This window comes from Channa argus, unplaced genomic scaffold (assembly GCF_033026475.1).
Source record: "Channa argus isolate prfri unplaced genomic scaffold, Channa argus male v1.0 Contig009, whole genome shotgun sequence".
Classification (NCBI taxonomy): domain Eukaryota; kingdom Metazoa; phylum Chordata; class Actinopteri; order Anabantiformes; family Channidae; genus Channa; species Channa argus.
Window position 1 is genome coordinate 391,261 of NW_027125228.1, and position 17,696 is coordinate 408,956.

The 17,696-nt window shown below is 41.5% G+C and overlaps 14 pseudogenes; all 14 read left to right on the plus strand.

The window, feature by feature from the left end:
• Positions 1–553: 553 nt before the first annotated feature.
• On the plus strand, positions 554–672 carry LOC137110926 (5S ribosomal RNA; annotated as a pseudogene).
• An 857-nt stretch (positions 673–1,529) lies between these two features.
• Positions 1,530–1,648, plus strand: LOC137110282 (5S ribosomal RNA; annotated as a pseudogene).
• A 1,834-nt stretch (positions 1,649–3,482) lies between these two features.
• On the plus strand, positions 3,483–3,601 carry LOC137110316 (5S ribosomal RNA; annotated as a pseudogene).
• Positions 3,602–4,460: 859 nt separating this feature from the next.
• Positions 4,461–4,579, plus strand: LOC137110937 (5S ribosomal RNA; annotated as a pseudogene).
• An 868-nt stretch (positions 4,580–5,447) lies between these two features.
• Positions 5,448–5,566, plus strand: LOC137110948 (5S ribosomal RNA; annotated as a pseudogene).
• Positions 5,567–6,423: 857 nt separating this feature from the next.
• On the plus strand, positions 6,424–6,542 carry LOC137110283 (5S ribosomal RNA; annotated as a pseudogene).
• A 1,834-nt stretch (positions 6,543–8,376) lies between these two features.
• Positions 8,377–8,495, plus strand: LOC137110317 (5S ribosomal RNA; annotated as a pseudogene).
• Positions 8,496–9,354: 859 nt separating this feature from the next.
• Positions 9,355–9,473, plus strand: LOC137110959 (5S ribosomal RNA; annotated as a pseudogene).
• Positions 9,474–10,340: 867 nt separating this feature from the next.
• Positions 10,341–10,459, plus strand: LOC137110658 (5S ribosomal RNA; annotated as a pseudogene).
• Positions 10,460–12,303: 1,844 nt separating this feature from the next.
• Positions 12,304–12,422, plus strand: LOC137110970 (5S ribosomal RNA; annotated as a pseudogene).
• A 1,834-nt stretch (positions 12,423–14,256) lies between these two features.
• Positions 14,257–14,375, plus strand: LOC137110971 (5S ribosomal RNA; annotated as a pseudogene).
• An 867-nt stretch (positions 14,376–15,242) lies between these two features.
• Positions 15,243–15,361, plus strand: LOC137110244 (5S ribosomal RNA; annotated as a pseudogene).
• An 867-nt stretch (positions 15,362–16,228) lies between these two features.
• Positions 16,229–16,347, plus strand: LOC137110972 (5S ribosomal RNA; annotated as a pseudogene).
• An 857-nt stretch (positions 16,348–17,204) lies between these two features.
• Positions 17,205–17,323, plus strand: LOC137110284 (5S ribosomal RNA; annotated as a pseudogene).
• The last annotated feature ends 373 nt before the right edge of the window (positions 17,324–17,696 follow it).

Below are 17,696 nucleotides of genomic sequence, written 5' to 3' on the forward strand. Positions count from 1 at the left end.
ATCAGCACCTGTTTGCTGTTCTTGGTTTCCAAACCTTATTTAGCATTTTTGAATTGTTAGGTTTTGTGCCGTGGTTTTGTTTATAAATTGTATATTTTGTAAATAGTATTAAATCTGTAGGGGTGGACTGCCATTTTTCTTTTGATTGTTTTCTCTTGTTTTCACATTAGGGAGTTAGGGTTAGCGACTGTCTTTTGGTTTGTTTCTTTCTATCAGGCTAGCTAGCACTTTCTGTGGGAAATGGCTTATTTTGTTTATTATGTTGGCCTTGGTTCGCCCTGAGTTGTAGTGTCATGTTTTGTTTGACACTTTCTTTCGTTTAAAATAAATATCATTCTGTTGGAACATCTCAATCCTGGATTTTGGTTTGGGGATCGGAGAGGGAACATGCAAATTTATCTTTGTATGTTTCACCCTGACCCCCTAGACAGGGGCGTAACAGACCAGTACAGTTATAGTACTTTGTACTTTGCCACATTTATCTTCTTCTTAGCAAGTGTCATGCATTCTGCTTCTCTAGCGTTTTTAAGAGCTGTTGATGATGTCAAATGCAGCTTACGGCCACACCGCTCTCTAAGCGCCCGATCTCGTCCGATCTCGGCAGCCAAATAGAGCCGGGCCTGGTTAGTACTTGGTAGGAAGACCGCCTGGGAATACCAGGTGCTGTAAGCTTTTTTGCTTGGGTTTACGGGCAGCTCAAGCTGGTGTTACTGCCTATTTATTCATAGAAATTGTTCTATATTTTCATCAAATTTTGTTCTTTCATTGCTGTTTTGCTACTTTATTGGTTTGTCAACCATCGTGCTTCATTACTAGTAGACCATGTTACGGTCATGGCCATATGTGTTGTTTTTATTTTCTTGTTCTTATAGGTGCCCTGCCTGATTGGCCGGATTTGGGGGAAGTACAGGAAGCTGATTGGTCCATCCTACACTTCCTGGAGTTTTAAAAGTACGGTTCCCAACAGCTAGCGAGGCTCTTTCTGGCAGCAGCACCTGTTTGCTGTTCTTAGTTTCCAAATCTTATTTAGCATTTTTGAATTGTTAGGTTTTGTGCCGTGGTTTTGTTTATAAATTGTATATTTTGTAAATAGTATTAAATCTGTAGGGGTGGACTGCCATTTTCTTTGGACTGTTTTCACATTAGGGAGTTAGGGTTAGCGACTATCTTTTGGTTTGTTTATTTCTATCAGGCTAGCTAGCACTTTCTGTGGGAAATGGCTTATTTTGTTTATTATGTTGGCCTTGGTTCGCCCTGAGTTGTAGTGTCATGTTTTGTTTGACACTTTCTTTCGTTTAAAATAAATATCATTCTGTTGGAACATCTCGATTCTGGATTTTGGTTTGGGGATCGGAGAGGGAACATGCTAATTTATCTTTGTATGTTGCACCCTGACCCCCTAGACAGGGGCGTAACAGACCAGTACAGTTATAGTACTTTGTACTTTGCCACATTTATCTTCTTCTTAGCAAGTGTCATGCATTCTGCTTCTCCAGCGTTTTTAAGAGCTGTTGATGATGTCAAATGCAGCTTACGGCCACACCGCTCTCTGAGCGCCCGATCTCGTCCGATCTCGGCAGCCAAATAGGGCCGGACCTGGTTAGTACTTGGTAGGAAGACCGCCTGGGAATACCAGGTGCTGTAAGCTTTTTTGCTTGGGTTTACGGGCAGCACAAGCTGGTGTTACTGCCTATTTATTCATAAAAATTGTTCTATATTTTCATCAAATTTTGTTCTTTCATTGCTGTTTTGCTACTTTATTGGTTTGTCAACCATCGTGCTTCATTACTAGTAGACCATGTTACGGTCCTGGCCATATGTGTTGTTTTTATTTTCTTGTTCTTATAGGTGCCCTGCCTGATTGGCTGGATTGGGGGGCAGTACAGGAAGCTGATTGGTCCATCCTACACTTCCTGGAGTTTTAAAAGTATGGTTCCCAACAGCTAGCGAGGCTCTTTCTGGCATCAGCACCTGTTTGCTGTTCTTGGTTTCCAAACCTTATTTAGCATTTTTGAATTGTTAGGTTTTGTGCCGTGGTTTTGTTTATAAATTGTATATTTTGTAAATAGTATTAAATCTGTAGGGGTGGACTGCCATTTTTCTTTTGATTGTTTTCTCTTGTTTTCACATTAGGGAGTTAGGGTTAGCGACTGTCTTTTGGTTTGTTTCTTTCTATCAGGCTAGCTAGCACTTTCTGTGGGAAATGGCTTATTTTGTTTATTATGTTGGCCTTGGTTCGCCCTGAGTTGTAGTGTCATGTTTTGTTTGACACTTTCTTTCGTTTAAAATAAATATCATTCTGTTGGAACATCTCAATCCTGGATTTTGGTTTGGGGATCGGAGAGGGAACATGCAAATTTATCTTTGTATGTTTCACCCTGACCCCCTAGACAGGGGCGTAACAGACCAGTACAGTTATAGTACTTTGTACTTTGCCACATTTATCTTCTTCTTAGCAAGTGTCATGCCTTCTGCTTCTCTAGCGTTTTTAAGAGCTGTTGATGATGTCAAATGCATGTTACGGCCACACCGCTCTCTAAGCGTCCGATCTCGGCAGCCAAATAGGGCCGGGCCTGGTTAGTACTTGGTAGGAAGACCGCCTGGGAATACCAGGTGCTGTAAGCTTTTTTGCTTGGGTTTACGGGCAGCTCAAGCTGGTGTTACTGCCTATTTATTCATAGAAATTGTTCTATATTTTCATCAAATTTTGTTCTTTCATTGCTGTTTTGCTACTTTATTGGTTTGTCAACCATCGTGCTTCATTACTAGTAGACCATGTTACGGTCCTGGCCATATGTGTTGTCTTTATTTTCTTGTTCTTATAGGTGCCCTGCCTGATTGGCCGGATTTGGGGGAAGTACAGGAAGCTGATTGGTCCATCCTACACTTCCTGGAGTTTTAAAAGTACGGTTCCCAACAGCTAGCGAGGCTCTTTCTAGCATCAGCACCTGTTTGCTGTTCTTGGTTTCCAAACCTTATTTAGCATTTTTGAATTGTTAGGTTTTGTGCCGTGGTTTTGTTTATAAATTGTATATTTTGTAAATAGTATTAAATCTGTAGGGGTGAACTGCCATTTTCTTTGGACTGTTTTCACATTAGGGAGTTAGGGTTAGCGACTGTCTTTTGGTTTGTTTATTTCTATCAGGCTAGCTAGCACTTTCTGTGGGAAATGGCTTATTTTGTTTATTATGTTGGCCTTGGTTCGCCCTGAGTTGTAGTGTCATGTTTTGTTTGACACTTTCTTTCGTTTAAAATAAATATCATTCTGTTGGAACATCTCGATCCTGGATTTTGGTTTGGGGATCGGAGAGGGAACATGCTAATTTATCTTTGTATGTGGCACCCTGACCCCCTAGACAGGGGCGTAACAGACCAGTACAGTTATAGTACTTTGTACTTTGCCACATTTATCTTCTTCTTAGCAAGTGTCATGCATTCTGCTTCTCCAGCGTTTTTAAGAGCTGTTGATGATGTCAAATGCAGCTTACGGCCACACCGCTCTCTGAGCGCCTGATCTCGTCCGATCTCGGCAGCCAAATAGGGCCGGGCCTGGTTAGTACTTGGTAGGAAGACCGCCTGGGAATACCAGGTGCTGTAAGCTTTTTTGCTTGGGTTTACGGGCAGCACAAGCTGGTGTTACTGCCTATTTATTCATAAAAATTGTTCTATATTTTCATCAAATTTTGTTCTTTCATTGCTGTTTTGCTACTTTATTGGTTTGCCAACCATCGTGCTTCATTACTAGTAGACCATGTTACGGTCCTGGCCATATGTGTTGTTTTTATTTTCTTGTTCTTATAGGTGCCCTGCCTGATTGGCCGGATTGGGGGGCAGTACAGGAAGCTGATTGGTCCATCCTACACTTCCTGGAGTTTTAAAAGTACGGTTCCCAACAGCTAGCGAGGCTCTTTCTGGCATCAGCACCTGTTTGCTGTTCTTGGTTTCCAAACCTTATTTAGCATTTTTGAATTGTTAGGTTTTGTGCCGTGGTTTTGTTTATAAATTGTATATTTTGTAAATAGTATTAAATCTGTAGGGGTGAACTGCCATTTTCTTTGGACTGTTTTCACATTAGGGAGTTAGGGTTAGCAACTGTCTTTTGGTTTGTTTTTTTTTCTATCAGGCTAGCTAGCACTTTCTGTGGGAAATGGCTTATTTTGTTTATTATGTTGGCCTTGGTTCGCCCTGAGTTGTAGTGTCATGTTTTGTTTGACACTTTCTTTCGTTTAAAATAAATATCATTCTGTTGGAACATCTCGATCCTGGATTTTGGTTTGGGGATCGGAGAGGGAACATGCTAATTTATCTTTGTATGTTGCACCCTGAGCCCCTAGACAGGGGCGTAACAGACCAGTACAGTTATAGTCCTTTGTACTTTGCCACATTTATCTTCTTCTTAGCAAGTGTCATGCATTCTGCTTCTCCAGCGTTTTTAAGAGCTGTTGATGATGTCAAATGCAGCTTACGGCCACACCGCTCTCTAAGCGCCCGATCTCGTCCGATCTCGGCAGCCAAATAGAGCCGGGCCTGGTTAGTACTTGGTAGGAAGACCGCCTGGGAATACCAGGTGCTGTAAGCTTTTTTGCTTGGGTTTACGGCCAGCACAAGCTGGTGTTACTGCCTATTTATTCATAGAAATTGTTCTATATTTTCATCAAATTTTGTTCTTTCATTTCTGTTTTGCTACTTTATTGGTTTGTCAACCATCTTGCTTCATTACTAGTAGACCATGTTACGGTCCTGGCCATATGTGTTGTTTTTATTTTGTTGTTCTTATAGGTGCCCTGCCTGATTGGCTGGATTGGGGGGCAGTACAGGAAGCTGATTGGTCCATCCTACACTTCCTGGAGTTTTAAAAGTACGGTTCCCAACAGCTAGCGAGGCTCTTTCTGGCATCAGCACCTGTTTGCTGTTCTTGGTTTCCAAACCTTATTTAGCATTTTTGAATTGTTAGGTTTTGTGCCGTGGTTTTGTTTATAAATTGTATATTTTGTAAATAGTATTAAATCTGTAGGGGTGGACTGCCATTTTTCTTTTGATTGTTTTCTCTTGTTTTCACATTAGGGAGTTAGGGTTAGCGACTGTCTTTTGGTTTGTTTCTTTCTATCAGGCTAGCTAGCACTTTCTGTGGGAAATGGCTTATTTTGTTTATTATGTTGGCCTTGGTTCGCCCTGAGTTGTAGTGTCATGTTTTGTTTGACACTTTCTTTCGTTTAAAATAAATATCATTCTGTTGGAACATCTCAATCCTGGATTTTGGTTTGGGGATCGGAGAGGGAACATGCAAATTTATCTTTGTATGTTTCACCCTGACCCCCTAGACAGGGGCGTAACAGACCAGTACAGTTATAGTACTTTGTACTTTGCCACATTTATCTTCTTCTTAGCAAGTGTCATGCATTCTGCTTCTCTAGCGTTTTTAAGAGCTGTTGATGATGTCAAATGCAGCTTACGGCCACACCGCTCTCTAAGCGCCCGATCTCGTCCGATCTCGGCAGCCAAATAGAGCCGGGCCTGGTTAGTACTTGGTAGGAAGACCGCCTGGGAATACCAGGTGCTGTAAGCTTTTTTGCTTGGGTTTACGGGCAGCTCAAGCTGGTGTTACTGCCTATTTATTCATAGAAATTGTTCTATATTTTCATCAAATTTTGTTCTTTCATTGCTGTTTTGCTACTTTATTGGTTTGTCAACCATCGTGCTTCATTACTAGTAGACCATGTTACGGTCATGGCCATATGTGTTGTTTTTATTTTCTTGTTCTTATAGGTGCCCTGCCTGATTGGCCGGATTTGGGGGAAGTACAGGAAGCTGATTGGTCCATCCTACACTTCCTGGAGTTTTAAAAGTACGGTTCCCAACAGCTAGCGAGGCTCTTTCTGGCAGCAGCACCTGTTTGCTGTTCTTAGTTTCCAAATCTTATTTAGCATTTTTGAATTGTTAGGTTTTGTGCCGTGGTTTTGTTTATAAATTGTATATTTTGTAAATAGTATTAAATCTGTAGGGGTGGACTGCCATTTTCTTTGGACTGTTTTCACATTAGGGAGTTAGGGTTAGCGACTATCTTTTGGTTTGTTTATTTCTATCAGGCTAGCTAGCACTTTCTGTGGGAAATGGCTTATTTTGTTTATTATGTTGGCCTTGGTTCGCCCTGAGTTGTAGTGTCATGTTTTGTTTGACACTTTCTTTCGTTTAAAATAAATATCATTCTGTTGGAACATCTCGATTCTGGATTTTGGTTTGGGGATCGGAGAGGGAACATGCTAATTTATCTTTGTATGTTGCACCCTGACCCCCTAGACAGGGGCGTAACAGACCAGTACAGTTATAGTACTTTGTACTTTGCCACATTTATCTTCTTCTTAGCAAGTGTCATGCATTCTGCTTCTCCAGCGTTTTTAAGAGCTGTTGATGATGTCAAATGCAGCTTACGGCCACACCGCTCTCTGAGCGCCCGATCTCGTCCGATCTCGGCAGCCAAATAGGGCCGGACCTGGTTAGTACTTGGTAGGAAGACCGCCTGGGAATACCAGGTGCTGTAAGCTTTTTTGCTTGGGTTTACGGGCAGCACAAGCTGGTGTTACTGCCTATTTATTCATAAAAATTGTTCTATATTTTCATCAAATTTTGTTCTTTCATTGCTGTTTTGCTACTTTATTGGTTTGTCAACCATCGTGCTTCATTACTAGTAGACCATGTTACGGTCCTGGCCATATGTGTTGTTTTTATTTTCTTGTTCTTATAGGTGCCCTGCCTGATTGGCTGGATTGGGGGGCAGTACAGGAAGCTGATTGGTCCATCCTACACTTCCTGGAGTTTTAAAAGTATGGTTCCCAACAGCTAGCGAGGCTCTTTCTGGCATCAGCACCTGTTTGCTGTTCTTGGTTTCCAAACCTTATTTAGCATTTTTGAATTGTTAGGTTTTGTGCCGTGGTTTTGTTTATAAATTGTATATTTTGTAAATAGTATTAAATCTGTAGGGGTGGACTGCCATTTTTCTTTTGATTGTTTTCTCTTGTTTTCACATTAGGGAGTTAGGGTTAGCGACTGTCTTTTGGTTTGTTTCTTTCTATCAGGCTAGCTAGCACTTTCTGTGGGAAATGGCTTATTTTGTTTATTATGTTGGCCTTGGTTCGCCCTGAGTTGTAGTGTCATGTTTTGTTTGACACTTTCTTTCGTTTAAAATAAATATCATTCTGTTGGAACATCTCAATCCTGGATTTTGGTTTGGGGATCGGAGAGGGAACATGCAAATTTATCTTTGTATGTTTCACCCTGACCCCCTAGACAGGGGCGTAACAGACCAGTACAGTTATAGTACTTTGTACTTTGCCACATTTATCTTCTTCTTAGCAAGTGTCATGCCTTCTGCTTCTCTAGCGTTTTTAAGAGCTGTTGATGATGTCAAATGCATGTTACGGCCACACCGCTCTCTAAGCGTCCGATCTCGGCAGCCAAATAGGGCCGGGCCTGGTTAGTACTTGGTAGGAAGACCGCCTGGGAATACCAGGTGCTGTAAGCTTTTTTGCTTGGGTTTACGGGCAGCTCAAGCTGGTGTTACTGCCTATTTATTCATAGAAATTGTTCTATATTTTCATCAAATTTTGTTCTTTCATTGCTGTTTTGCTACTTTATTGGTTTGTCAACCATCGTGCTTCATTACTAGTAGACCATGTTACGGTCCTGGCCATATGTGTTGTCTTTATTTTCTTGTTCTTATAGGTGCCCTGCCTGATTGGCCGGATTTGGGGGAAGTACAGGAAGCTGATTGGTCCATCCTACACTTCCTGGAGTTTTAAAAGTACGGTTCCCAACAGCTAGCGAGGCTCTTTCTAGCATCAGCACCTGTTTGCTGTTCTTGGTTTCCAAACCTTATTTAGCATTTTTGAATTGTTAGGTTTTGTGCCGTGGTTTTGTTTATAAATTGTATATTTTGTAAATAGTATTAAATCTGTAGGGGTGAACTGCCATTTTCTTTGGACTGTTTTCACATTAGGGAGTTAGGGTTAGCGACTGTCTTTTGGTTTGTTTATTTCTATCAGGCTAGCTAGCACTTTCTGTGGGAAATGGCTTATTTTGTTTATTATGTTGGCCTTGGTTCGCCCTGAGTTGTAGTGTCATGTTTTGTTTGACACTTTCTTTCGTTTAAAATAAATATCATTCTGTTGGAACATCTCGATCCTGGATTTTGGTTTGGGGATCGGAGAGGGAACATGCTAATTTATCTTTGTATGTGGCACCCTGACCCCCTAGACAGGGGCGTAACAGACCAGTACAGTTATAGTACTTTGTACTTTGCCACATTTATCTTCTTCTTAGCAAGTGTCATGCATTCTGCTTCTCCAGCGTTTTTAAGAGCTGTTGATGATGTCAAATGCAGCTTACGGCCACACCGCTCTCTGAGCGCCTGATCTCGTCCGATCTCGGCAGCCAAATAGGGCCGGGCCTGGTTAGTACTTGGTAGGAAGACCGCCTGGGAATACCAGGTGCTGTAAGCTTTTTTGCTTGGGTTTACGGGCAGCACAAGCTGGTGTTACTGCCTATTTATTCATAAAAATTGTTCTATATTTTCATCAAATTTTGTTCTTTCATTGCTGTTTTGCTACTTTATTGGTTTGCCAACCATCGTGCTTCATTACTAGTAGACCATGTTACGGTCCTGGCCATATGTGTTGTTTTTATTTTCTTGTTCTTATAGGTGCCCTGCCTGATTGGCCGGATTGGGGGGCAGTACAGGAAGCTGATTGGTCCATCCTACACTTCCTGGAGTTTTAAAAGTACGGTTCCCAACAGCTAGCGAGGCTCTTTCTGGCATCAGCACCTGTTTGCTGTTCTTGGTTTCCAAACCTTATTTAGCATTTTTGAATTGTTAGGTTTTGTGCCGTGGTTTTGTTTATAAATTGTATATTTTGTAAATAGTATTAAATCTGTAGGGGTGAACTGCCATTTTCTTTGGACTGTTTTCACATTAGGGAGTTAGGGTTAGCAACTGTCTTTTGGTTTGTTTTTTTTTCTATCAGGCTAGCTAGCACTTTCTGTGGGAAATGGCTTATTTTGTTTATTATGTTGGCCTTGGTTCGCCCTGAGTTGTAGTGTCATGTTTTGTTTGACACTTTCTTTCGTTTAAAATAAATATCATTCTGTTGGAACATCTCGATCCTGGATTTTGGTTTGGGGATCGGAGAGGGAACATGCTAATTTATCTTTGTATGTTGCACCCTGAGCCCCTAGACAGGGGCGTAACAGACCAGTACAGTTATAGTCCTTTGTACTTTGCCACATTTATCTTCTTCTTAGCAAGTGTCATGCATTCTGCTTCTCCAGCGTTTTTAAGAGCTGTTGATGATGTCAAATGCAGCTTACGGCCACACCGCTCTCTAAGCGCCCGATCTCGTCCGATCTCGGCAGCCAAATAGAGCCGGGCCTGGTTAGTACTTGGTAGGAAGACCGCCTGGGAATACCAGGTGCTGTAAGCTTTTTTGCTTGGGTTTACGGCCAGCACAAGCTGGTGTTACTGCCTATTTATTCATAGAAATTGTTCTATATTTTCATCAAATTTTGTTCTTTCATTTCTGTTTTGCTACTTTATTGGTTTGTCAACCATCTTGCTTCATTACTAGTAGACCATGTTACGGTCCTGGCCATATGTGTTGTTTTTATTTTGTTGTTCTTATAGGTGCCCTGCCTGATTGGCCGGATTTGGGGGAAGTACAGGAAGCTGATTGGTCCATCCTACACTTCCTGGAGTTTTAAAAGTACGGTTCCCAACAGCTAGCGAGGCTCTTTCTGGCAGCAGCACCTGTTTGCTGTTCTTGCTTTCCAAACCTTATTTAGCATTTTTGAATTGTTAGGTTTTGTGCCGTGGTTTTGTTTATAAATTGTATATTTTGTAAATAGTATTAAATCTGTAGGGGTGGACTGCCATTTTCTTTGGACTGTTTTCTCTTGTTTTCACATTAGGGAGTTAGGGTTAGCGACTGTCTTTTGGTTTGTTTATTTCTATCAGGCTAGCTAGCACTTTTTGTGGGAAATGGCTTATTTTGTTTATTATGTTGGCCTTGGTTCGCCCTGAGTTGTAGTGTCATGTTTTGTTTGACACTTTCTTTCGTTTAAAATAAATATCATTCTGTTGGAACATCTCGATCCTGGATTTTGGTTTGGGGATCGGAGAGGGAACATGCTAATTTATCTTTGTATGTTGCACCCTGACCCCCTAGACAGGGGCGTAACAGACCAGTACAGTTATAGTACTTTGTACTTTGCCACATTTATCTTCTTCTTAGCAAGTGTCATGCATTCTGCTTCTCCAGCGTTTTTGAGAGCTGTTGATGATGTCAAATGCAGCTTATGGCCACACTGCTCTCTAAGCGCCCGATCCCGTCCGATCTCGGCAGCCAAATAGGGCCGGGCCTTGTTAGTACTTGGTAGGAAGACCGCCTGGGAATACCAGGTGCTGTAAGCTTCTTTGCTTGGGTTTACGGGCAGCACAAGCTGGTGTTACTGCCTATTTATTCATAGAAATTGTTCTATATTTTCATCAAATTTTGTTCTTTCATTGCTGTTTTGCTACTTTATTGGTTTGCCAACCATCGTGCTTCATTACTAGTAGACCATGTTACGGTCCTGGCCATATGTGTTGTTTTTATTTTCTTGTTCTTATAGGTGCCCTGCCTGATTGGCTGGATTGGGGGGCAGTACAGGAAGCTGATTGGTCCATCCTACACTTCCTGGAGTTTTAAAAGTACGGTTCCCAACAGCTAGCGAGGCTCTTTCTGGCATCAGCACCTGTTTGCTGTTCTTGGTTTCCAAACCTTATTTAGCATTTTTGAATTGTTAGGTTTTGTGCCGTGGTTTTGTTTATAAATTGTATATTTTGTAAATAGTATTAAATCTGTAGGGGTGGACTGCCATTTTTCTTTTGATTGTTTTCTCTTGTTTTCACATTAGGGAGTTAGGGTTAGCGACTGTCTTTTGGTTTGTTTCTTTCTATCAGGCTAGCTAGCACTTTCTGTGGGAAATGGCTTATTTTGTTTATTATGTTGGCCTTGGTTCGCCCTGAGTTGTAGTGTCATGTTTTGTTTGACACTTTCTTTCGTTTAAAATAAATATCATTCTGTTGGAACATCTCAATCCTGGATTTTGGTTTGGGGATCGGAGAGGGAACATGCAAATTTATCTTTGTATGTTTCACCCTGACCCCCTAGACAGGGGCGTAACAGACCAGTACAGTTATAGTACTTTGTACTTTGCCACATTTATCTTCTTCTTAGCAAGTGTCATGCATTCTGCTTCTCTAGCGTTTTTAAGAGCTGTTGATGATGTCAAATGCATGTTACGGCCACACCGCTCTCTAAGCGTCCGATCTCGGCAGCCAAATAGGGCCGGGCCTGGTTAGTACTTGGTAGGAAGACCGCCTGGGAATACCAGGTGCTGTAAGCTTTTTTGCTTGGGTTTACGGGCAGCTCAAGCTGGTGTTACTGCCTATTTATTCATAGAAATTGTTCTATATTTTCATCAAATTTTGTTCTTTCATTGCTGTTTTGCTACTTTATTGGTTTGTCAACCATCGTGCTTCATTACTAGTAGACCATGTTACGGTCCTGGCCATATGTGTTGTTTTTATTTTCTTGTTCTTATAGGTGCCCTGCCTGATTGGCCGGATTTGGGGGAAGTACAGGAAGCTGATTGGTCCATCCTACACTTCCTGGAGTTTTAAAAGTACGGTTCCCAACAGCTAGCGAGGCTCTTTCTGGCAGCAGCACCTGTTTGCTGTTCTTGGTTTCCAAATCTTATTTAGCATTTTTGAATTGTTAGGTTTTGTGCCGTGGTTTTGTTTATAAATTGTATATTTTGTAAATAGTATTAAATCTGTAGGGGTGGACTGCCATTTTCTTTTGATTGTTTTCTCTTGTTTTCACATTAGGGAGTTAGGGTTAGCGACTATCTTTTGGTTTGTTTATTTCTATCAGGCTAGCTAGCACTTTCTGTGGGAAATGGCTTATTTTGTTTATTATGTTGGCCTTGGTTCGCCCTGAGTTGTAGTGTCATGTTTTGTTTGACACTTTCTTTCGTTTAAAATAAATATCATTCTGTTGGAACATCTCAATCCTGGATTTTGGTTTGAGGATCGGAGAGGGAACATGCAAATTTATCTTTGTATGTTTCACCCTGACCCCCTAGACAGGGGCGTAACAGACCAGTACAGTTATAGTACTTTGTACTTTGCCACATTTATCTTCTTCTTAGCAAGTGTCATGCATTCTGCTTCTCTAGCGTTTTTAAGAGCTGTTGATAATGTCAAATGCAGCTTACGGCCACACCGCTCTCTAAGCGCCCGATCTCGTCCGATCTCGGCAGCCAAATAGAGCCGGGCCTGGTTAGTACTTGGTAGGAAGACCGCCTGGGAATACCAGGTGCTGTAAGCTTTTTTGCTTGGGTTTACGGGCAGCTCAAGCTGGTGTTACTGCCTATTTATTCATAGAAATTGTTCTATATTTTCATCAAATTTTGTTCTTTCATTGCTGTTTTGCTACTTTATTGGTTTGTCAACCATCGTGCTTCATTACTAGTAGACCATGTTACGGTCATGGCCATATGTGTTGTTTTTATTTTCTTGTTCTTATAGGTGCCCTGCCTGATTGGCCGGATTTGGGGGAAGTACAGGAAGCTGATTGGTCCATCCTACACTTCCTGGAGTTTTAAAAGTACGGTTCCCAACAGCTAGCGAGGCTCTTTCTGGCAGCAGCACCTGTTTGCTGTTCTTAGTTTCCAAATCTTATTTAGCATTTTTGAATTGTTAGGTTTTGTGCCGTGGTTTTGTTTATAAATTGTATATTTTGTAAATAGTATTAAATCTGTAGGGGTGGACTGCCATTTTCTTTGGACTGTTTTCACATTAGGGAGTTAGGGTTAGCGACTATCTTTTGGTTTGTTTATTTCTATCAGGCTAGCTAGCACTTTCTGTGGGAAATGGCTTATTTTGTTTATTATGTTGGCCTTGGTTCGCCCTGAGTTGTAGTGTCATGTTTTGTTTGACACTTTCTTTCGTTTAAAATAAATATCATTCTGTTGGAACATCTCGATTCTGGATTTTGGTTTGGGGATCGGAGAGGGAACATGCTAATTTATCTTTGTATGTTGCACCCTGACCCCCTAGACAGGGGCGTAACAGACCAGTACAGTTATAGTACTTTGTACTTTGCCACATTTATCTTCTTCTTAGCAAGTGTCATGCATTCTGCTTCTCCAGCGTTTTTAAGAGCTGTTGATGATGTCAAATGCAGCTTACGGCCACACCGCTCTCTGAGCGCCCGATCTCGGCAGCCAAATAGGGCCGGACCTGGTTAGTACTTGGTAGGAAGACCGCCTGGGAATACCAGGTGCTGTAAGCTTTTTTGCTTGGGTTTACGGGCAGCACAAGCTGGTGTTACTGCCTATTTATTCATAAAAATTGTTCTATATTTTCATCAAATTTTGTTCTTTCATTGCTGTTTTGCTACTTTATTGGTTTGTCAACCATCGTGCTTCATTACTAGTAGACCATGTTACGGTCCTGGCCATATGTGTTGTTTTTATTTTCTTGTTCTTATAGGTGCCCTGCCTGATTGGCTGGATTGGGGGGCAGTACAGGAAGCTGATTGGTCCATCCTACACTTCCTGGAGTTTTAAAAGTATGGTTCCCAACAGCTAGCGAGGCTCTTTCTGGCATCAGCACCTGTTTGCTGTTCTTGGTTTCCAAACCTTATTTAGCATTTTTGAATTGTTAGGTTTTGTGCCGTGGTTTTGTTTATAAATTGTATATTTTGTAAATAGTATTAAATCTGTAGGGGTGGACTGCCATTTTTCTTTTGATTGTTTTCTCTTGTTTTCACATTAGGGAGTTAGGGTTAGCGACTGTCTTTTGGTTTGTTTCTTTCTATCAGGCTAGCTAGCACTTTCTGTGGGAAATGGCTTATTTTGTTTATTATGTTGGCCTTGGTTCGCCCTGAGTTGTAGTGTCATGTTTTGTTTGACACTTTCTTTCGTTTAAAATAAATATCATTCTGTTGGAACATCTCAATCCTGGATTTTGGTTTGGGGATCGGAGAGGGAACATGCAAATTTATCTTTGTATGTTTCACCCTGACCCCCTAGACAGGGGCGTAACAGACCAGTACAGTTATAGTCCTTTGTACTTTGCCACATTTATCTTCTTCTTAGCAAGTGTCATGCATTCTGCTTCTCCAGCGTTTTTAAGAGCTGTTGATGATGTCAAATGCAGCTTACGGCCACACCGCTCTCTAAGCGCCCGATCTCGTCCGATCTCGGCAGCCAAATAGAGCCGGGCCTGGTTAGTACTTGGTAGGAAGACCGCCTGGGAATACCAGGTGCTGTAAGCTTTTTTGCTTGGGTTTACGGCCAGCACAAGCTGGTGTTACTGCCTATTTATTCATAGAAATTGTTCTATATTTTCATCAAATTTTGTTCTTTCATTTCTGTTTTGCTACTTTATTGGTTTGTCAACCATCTTGCTTCATTACTAGTAGACCATGTTACGGTCCTGGCCATATGTGTTGTTTTTATTTTGTTGTTCTTATAGGTGCCCTGCCTGATTGGCCGGATTTGGGGGAAGTACAGGAAGCTGATTGGTCCATCCTACACTTCCTGGAGTTTTAAAAGTACGGTTCCCAACAGCTAGCGAGGCTCTTTCTGGCAGCAGCACCTGTTTGCTGTTCTTGCTTTCCAAACCTTATTTAGCATTTTTGAATTGTTAGGTTTTGTGCCGTGGTTTTGTTTATAAATTGTATATTTTGTAAATAGTATTAAATCTGTAGGGGTGGACTGCCATTTTCTTTGGACTGTTTTCTCTTGTTTTCACATTAGGGAGTTAGGGTTAGCGACTGTCTTTTGGTTTGTTTATTTCTATCAGGCTAGCTAGCACTTTCTGTGGGAAATGGCTTATTTTGTTTATTATGTTGGCCTTGGTTCGCCCTGAGTTGTAGTGTCATGTTTTGTTTGACACTTTCTTTCGTTTAAAATAAATATCATTCTGTTGGAACATCTCGATCCTGGATTTTGGTTTGGGGATCGGAGAGGGAACATGCTAATTTATCTTTGTATGTTGCACCCTGACCCCCTAGACAGGGGCGTAACAGACCAGTACAGTTATAGTACTTTGTACTTTGCCACATTTATCTCCTTCTTAGCAAGTGTCATGCATTCTGCTTCTCCAGCGTTTTTGAGAGCTGTTGATGATGTCAAATGCAGCTTATGGCCACACTGCTCTCTAAGCGCCCGATCCCGTCCGATCTCGGCAGCCAAATAGGGCCGGGCCTGGTTAGTACTTGGTAGGAAGACCGCCTGGGAATGCCAGGTGCTGTAAGCTTTTTTGCTTGGGTTTACGGGCAGCTCAAGCTGGTGTTACTGCCTATTTATTCATAGAAATTGTTCTATATTTTCATCAAATTTTGTTCTTTCATTGCTGTTTTGCTACTTTATTGGTTTGTCAACCATCGTGCTTCATTACTAGTAGACCATGTTACGGTCCTGGCCATATGTGTTGTTTTTATTTTCTTGTTCTTATAGGTGCCCTGCCTGATTGGCCGGATTTGGGGGAAGTACAGGAAGCTGATTGGTCCATCCTACACTTCCTGGAGTTTTAAAAGTACGGTTCCCAACAGCTAGCGAGGCTCTTTCTGGCAGCAGCACCTGTTTGCTGTTCTTGGTTTCCAAATCTTATTTAGCATTTTTGAATTGTTAGGTTTTGTGCCGTGGTTTTGTTTATAAATTGTATATTTTGTAAATAGTATTAAATCTGTAGGGGTGGACTGCCATTTTCTTTTGATTGTTTTCTCTTGTTTTCACATTAGGGAGTTAGGGTTAGCGACTATCTTTTGGTTTGTTTATTTCTATCAGGCTAGCTAGCACTTTCTGTGGGAAATGGCTTATTTTGTTTATTATGTTGGCCTTGGTTCGCCCTGAGTTGTAGTGTCATGTTTTGTTTGACACTTTCTTTCGTTTAAAATAAATATCATTCTGTTGGAACATCTCAATCCTGGATTTTGGTTTGAGGATCGGAGAGGGAACATGCAAATTTATCTTTGTATGTTTCACCCTGACCCCCTAGACAGGGGCGTAACAGACCAGTACAGTTATAGTACTTTGTACTTTGCCACATTTATCTTCTTCTTAGCAAGTGTCATGCATTCTGCTTCTCTAGCGTTTTTAAGAGCTGTTGATAATGTCAAATGCAGCTTACGGCCACACCGCTCTCTAAGCGCCCGATCTCGTCCGATCTCGGCAGCCAAATAGAGCCGGGCCTGGTTAGTACTTGGTAGGAAGACCGCCTGGGAATACCAGGTGCTGTAAGCTTTTTTGCTTGGGTTTACGGGCAGCTCAAGCTGGTGTTACTGCCTATTTATTCATAGAAATTGTTCTATATTTTCATCAAATTTTGTTCTTTCATTGCTGTTTTGCTACTTTATTGGTTTGTCAACCATCGTGCTTCATTACTAGTAGACCATGTTACGGTCATGGCCATATGTGTTGTTTTTATTTTCTTGTTCTTATAGGTGCCCTGCCTGATTGGCCGGATTTGGGGGAAGTACAGGAAGCTGATTGGTCCATCCTACACTTCCTGGAGTTTTAAAAGTACGGTTCCCAACAGCTAGCGAGGCTCTTTCTGGCAGCAGCACCTGTTTGCTGTTCTTAGTTTCCAAATCTTATTTAGCATTTTTGAATTGTTAGGTTTTGTGCCGTGGTTTTGTTTATAAATTGTATATTTTGTAAATAGTATTAAATCTGTAGGGGTGGACTGCCATTTTCTTTGGACTGTTTTCACATTAGGGAGTTAGGGTTAGCGACTATCTTTTGGTTTGTTTATTTCTATCAGGCTAGCTAGCACTTTCTGTGGGAAATGGCTTATTTTGTTTATTATGTTGGCCTTGGTTCGCCCTGAGTTGTAGTGTCATGTTTTGTTTGACACTTTCTTTCGTTTAAAATAAATATCATTCTGTTGGAACATCTCGATTCTGGATTTTGGTTTGGGGATCGGAGAGGGAACATGCTAATTTATCTTTGTATGTTGCACCCTGACCCCCTAGACAGGGGCGTAACAGACCAGTACAGTTATAGTACTTTGTACTTTGCCACATTTATCTTCTTCTTAGCAAGTGTCATGCATTCTGCTTCTCCAGCGTTTTTAAGAGCTGTTGATGATGTCAAATGCAGCTTACGGCCACACCGCTCTCTGAGCGCCCGATCTCGTCCGATCTCGGCAGCCAAATAGGGCCGGACCTGGTTAGTACTTGGTAGGAAGACCGCCTGGGAATACCAGGTGCTGTAAGCTTTTTTGCTTGGGTTTACGGGCAGCACAAGCTGGTGTTACTGCCTATTTATTCATAAAAATTGTTCTATATTTTCATCAAATTTTGTTCTTTCATTGCTGTTTTGCTACTTTATTGGTTTGTCAACCATCGTGCTTCATTACTAGTAGACCATGTTACGGTCCTGGCCATATGTGTTGTTTTTATTTTCTTGTTCTTATAGGTGCCCTGCCTGATTGGCTGGATTGGGGGGCAGTACAGGAAGCTGATTGGTCCATCCTACACTTCCTGGAGTTTTAAAAGTATGGTTCCCAACAGCTAGCGAGGCTCTTTCTGGCATCAGCACCTGTTTGCTGTTCTTGGTTTCCAAACCTTATTTAGCATTTTTGAATTGTT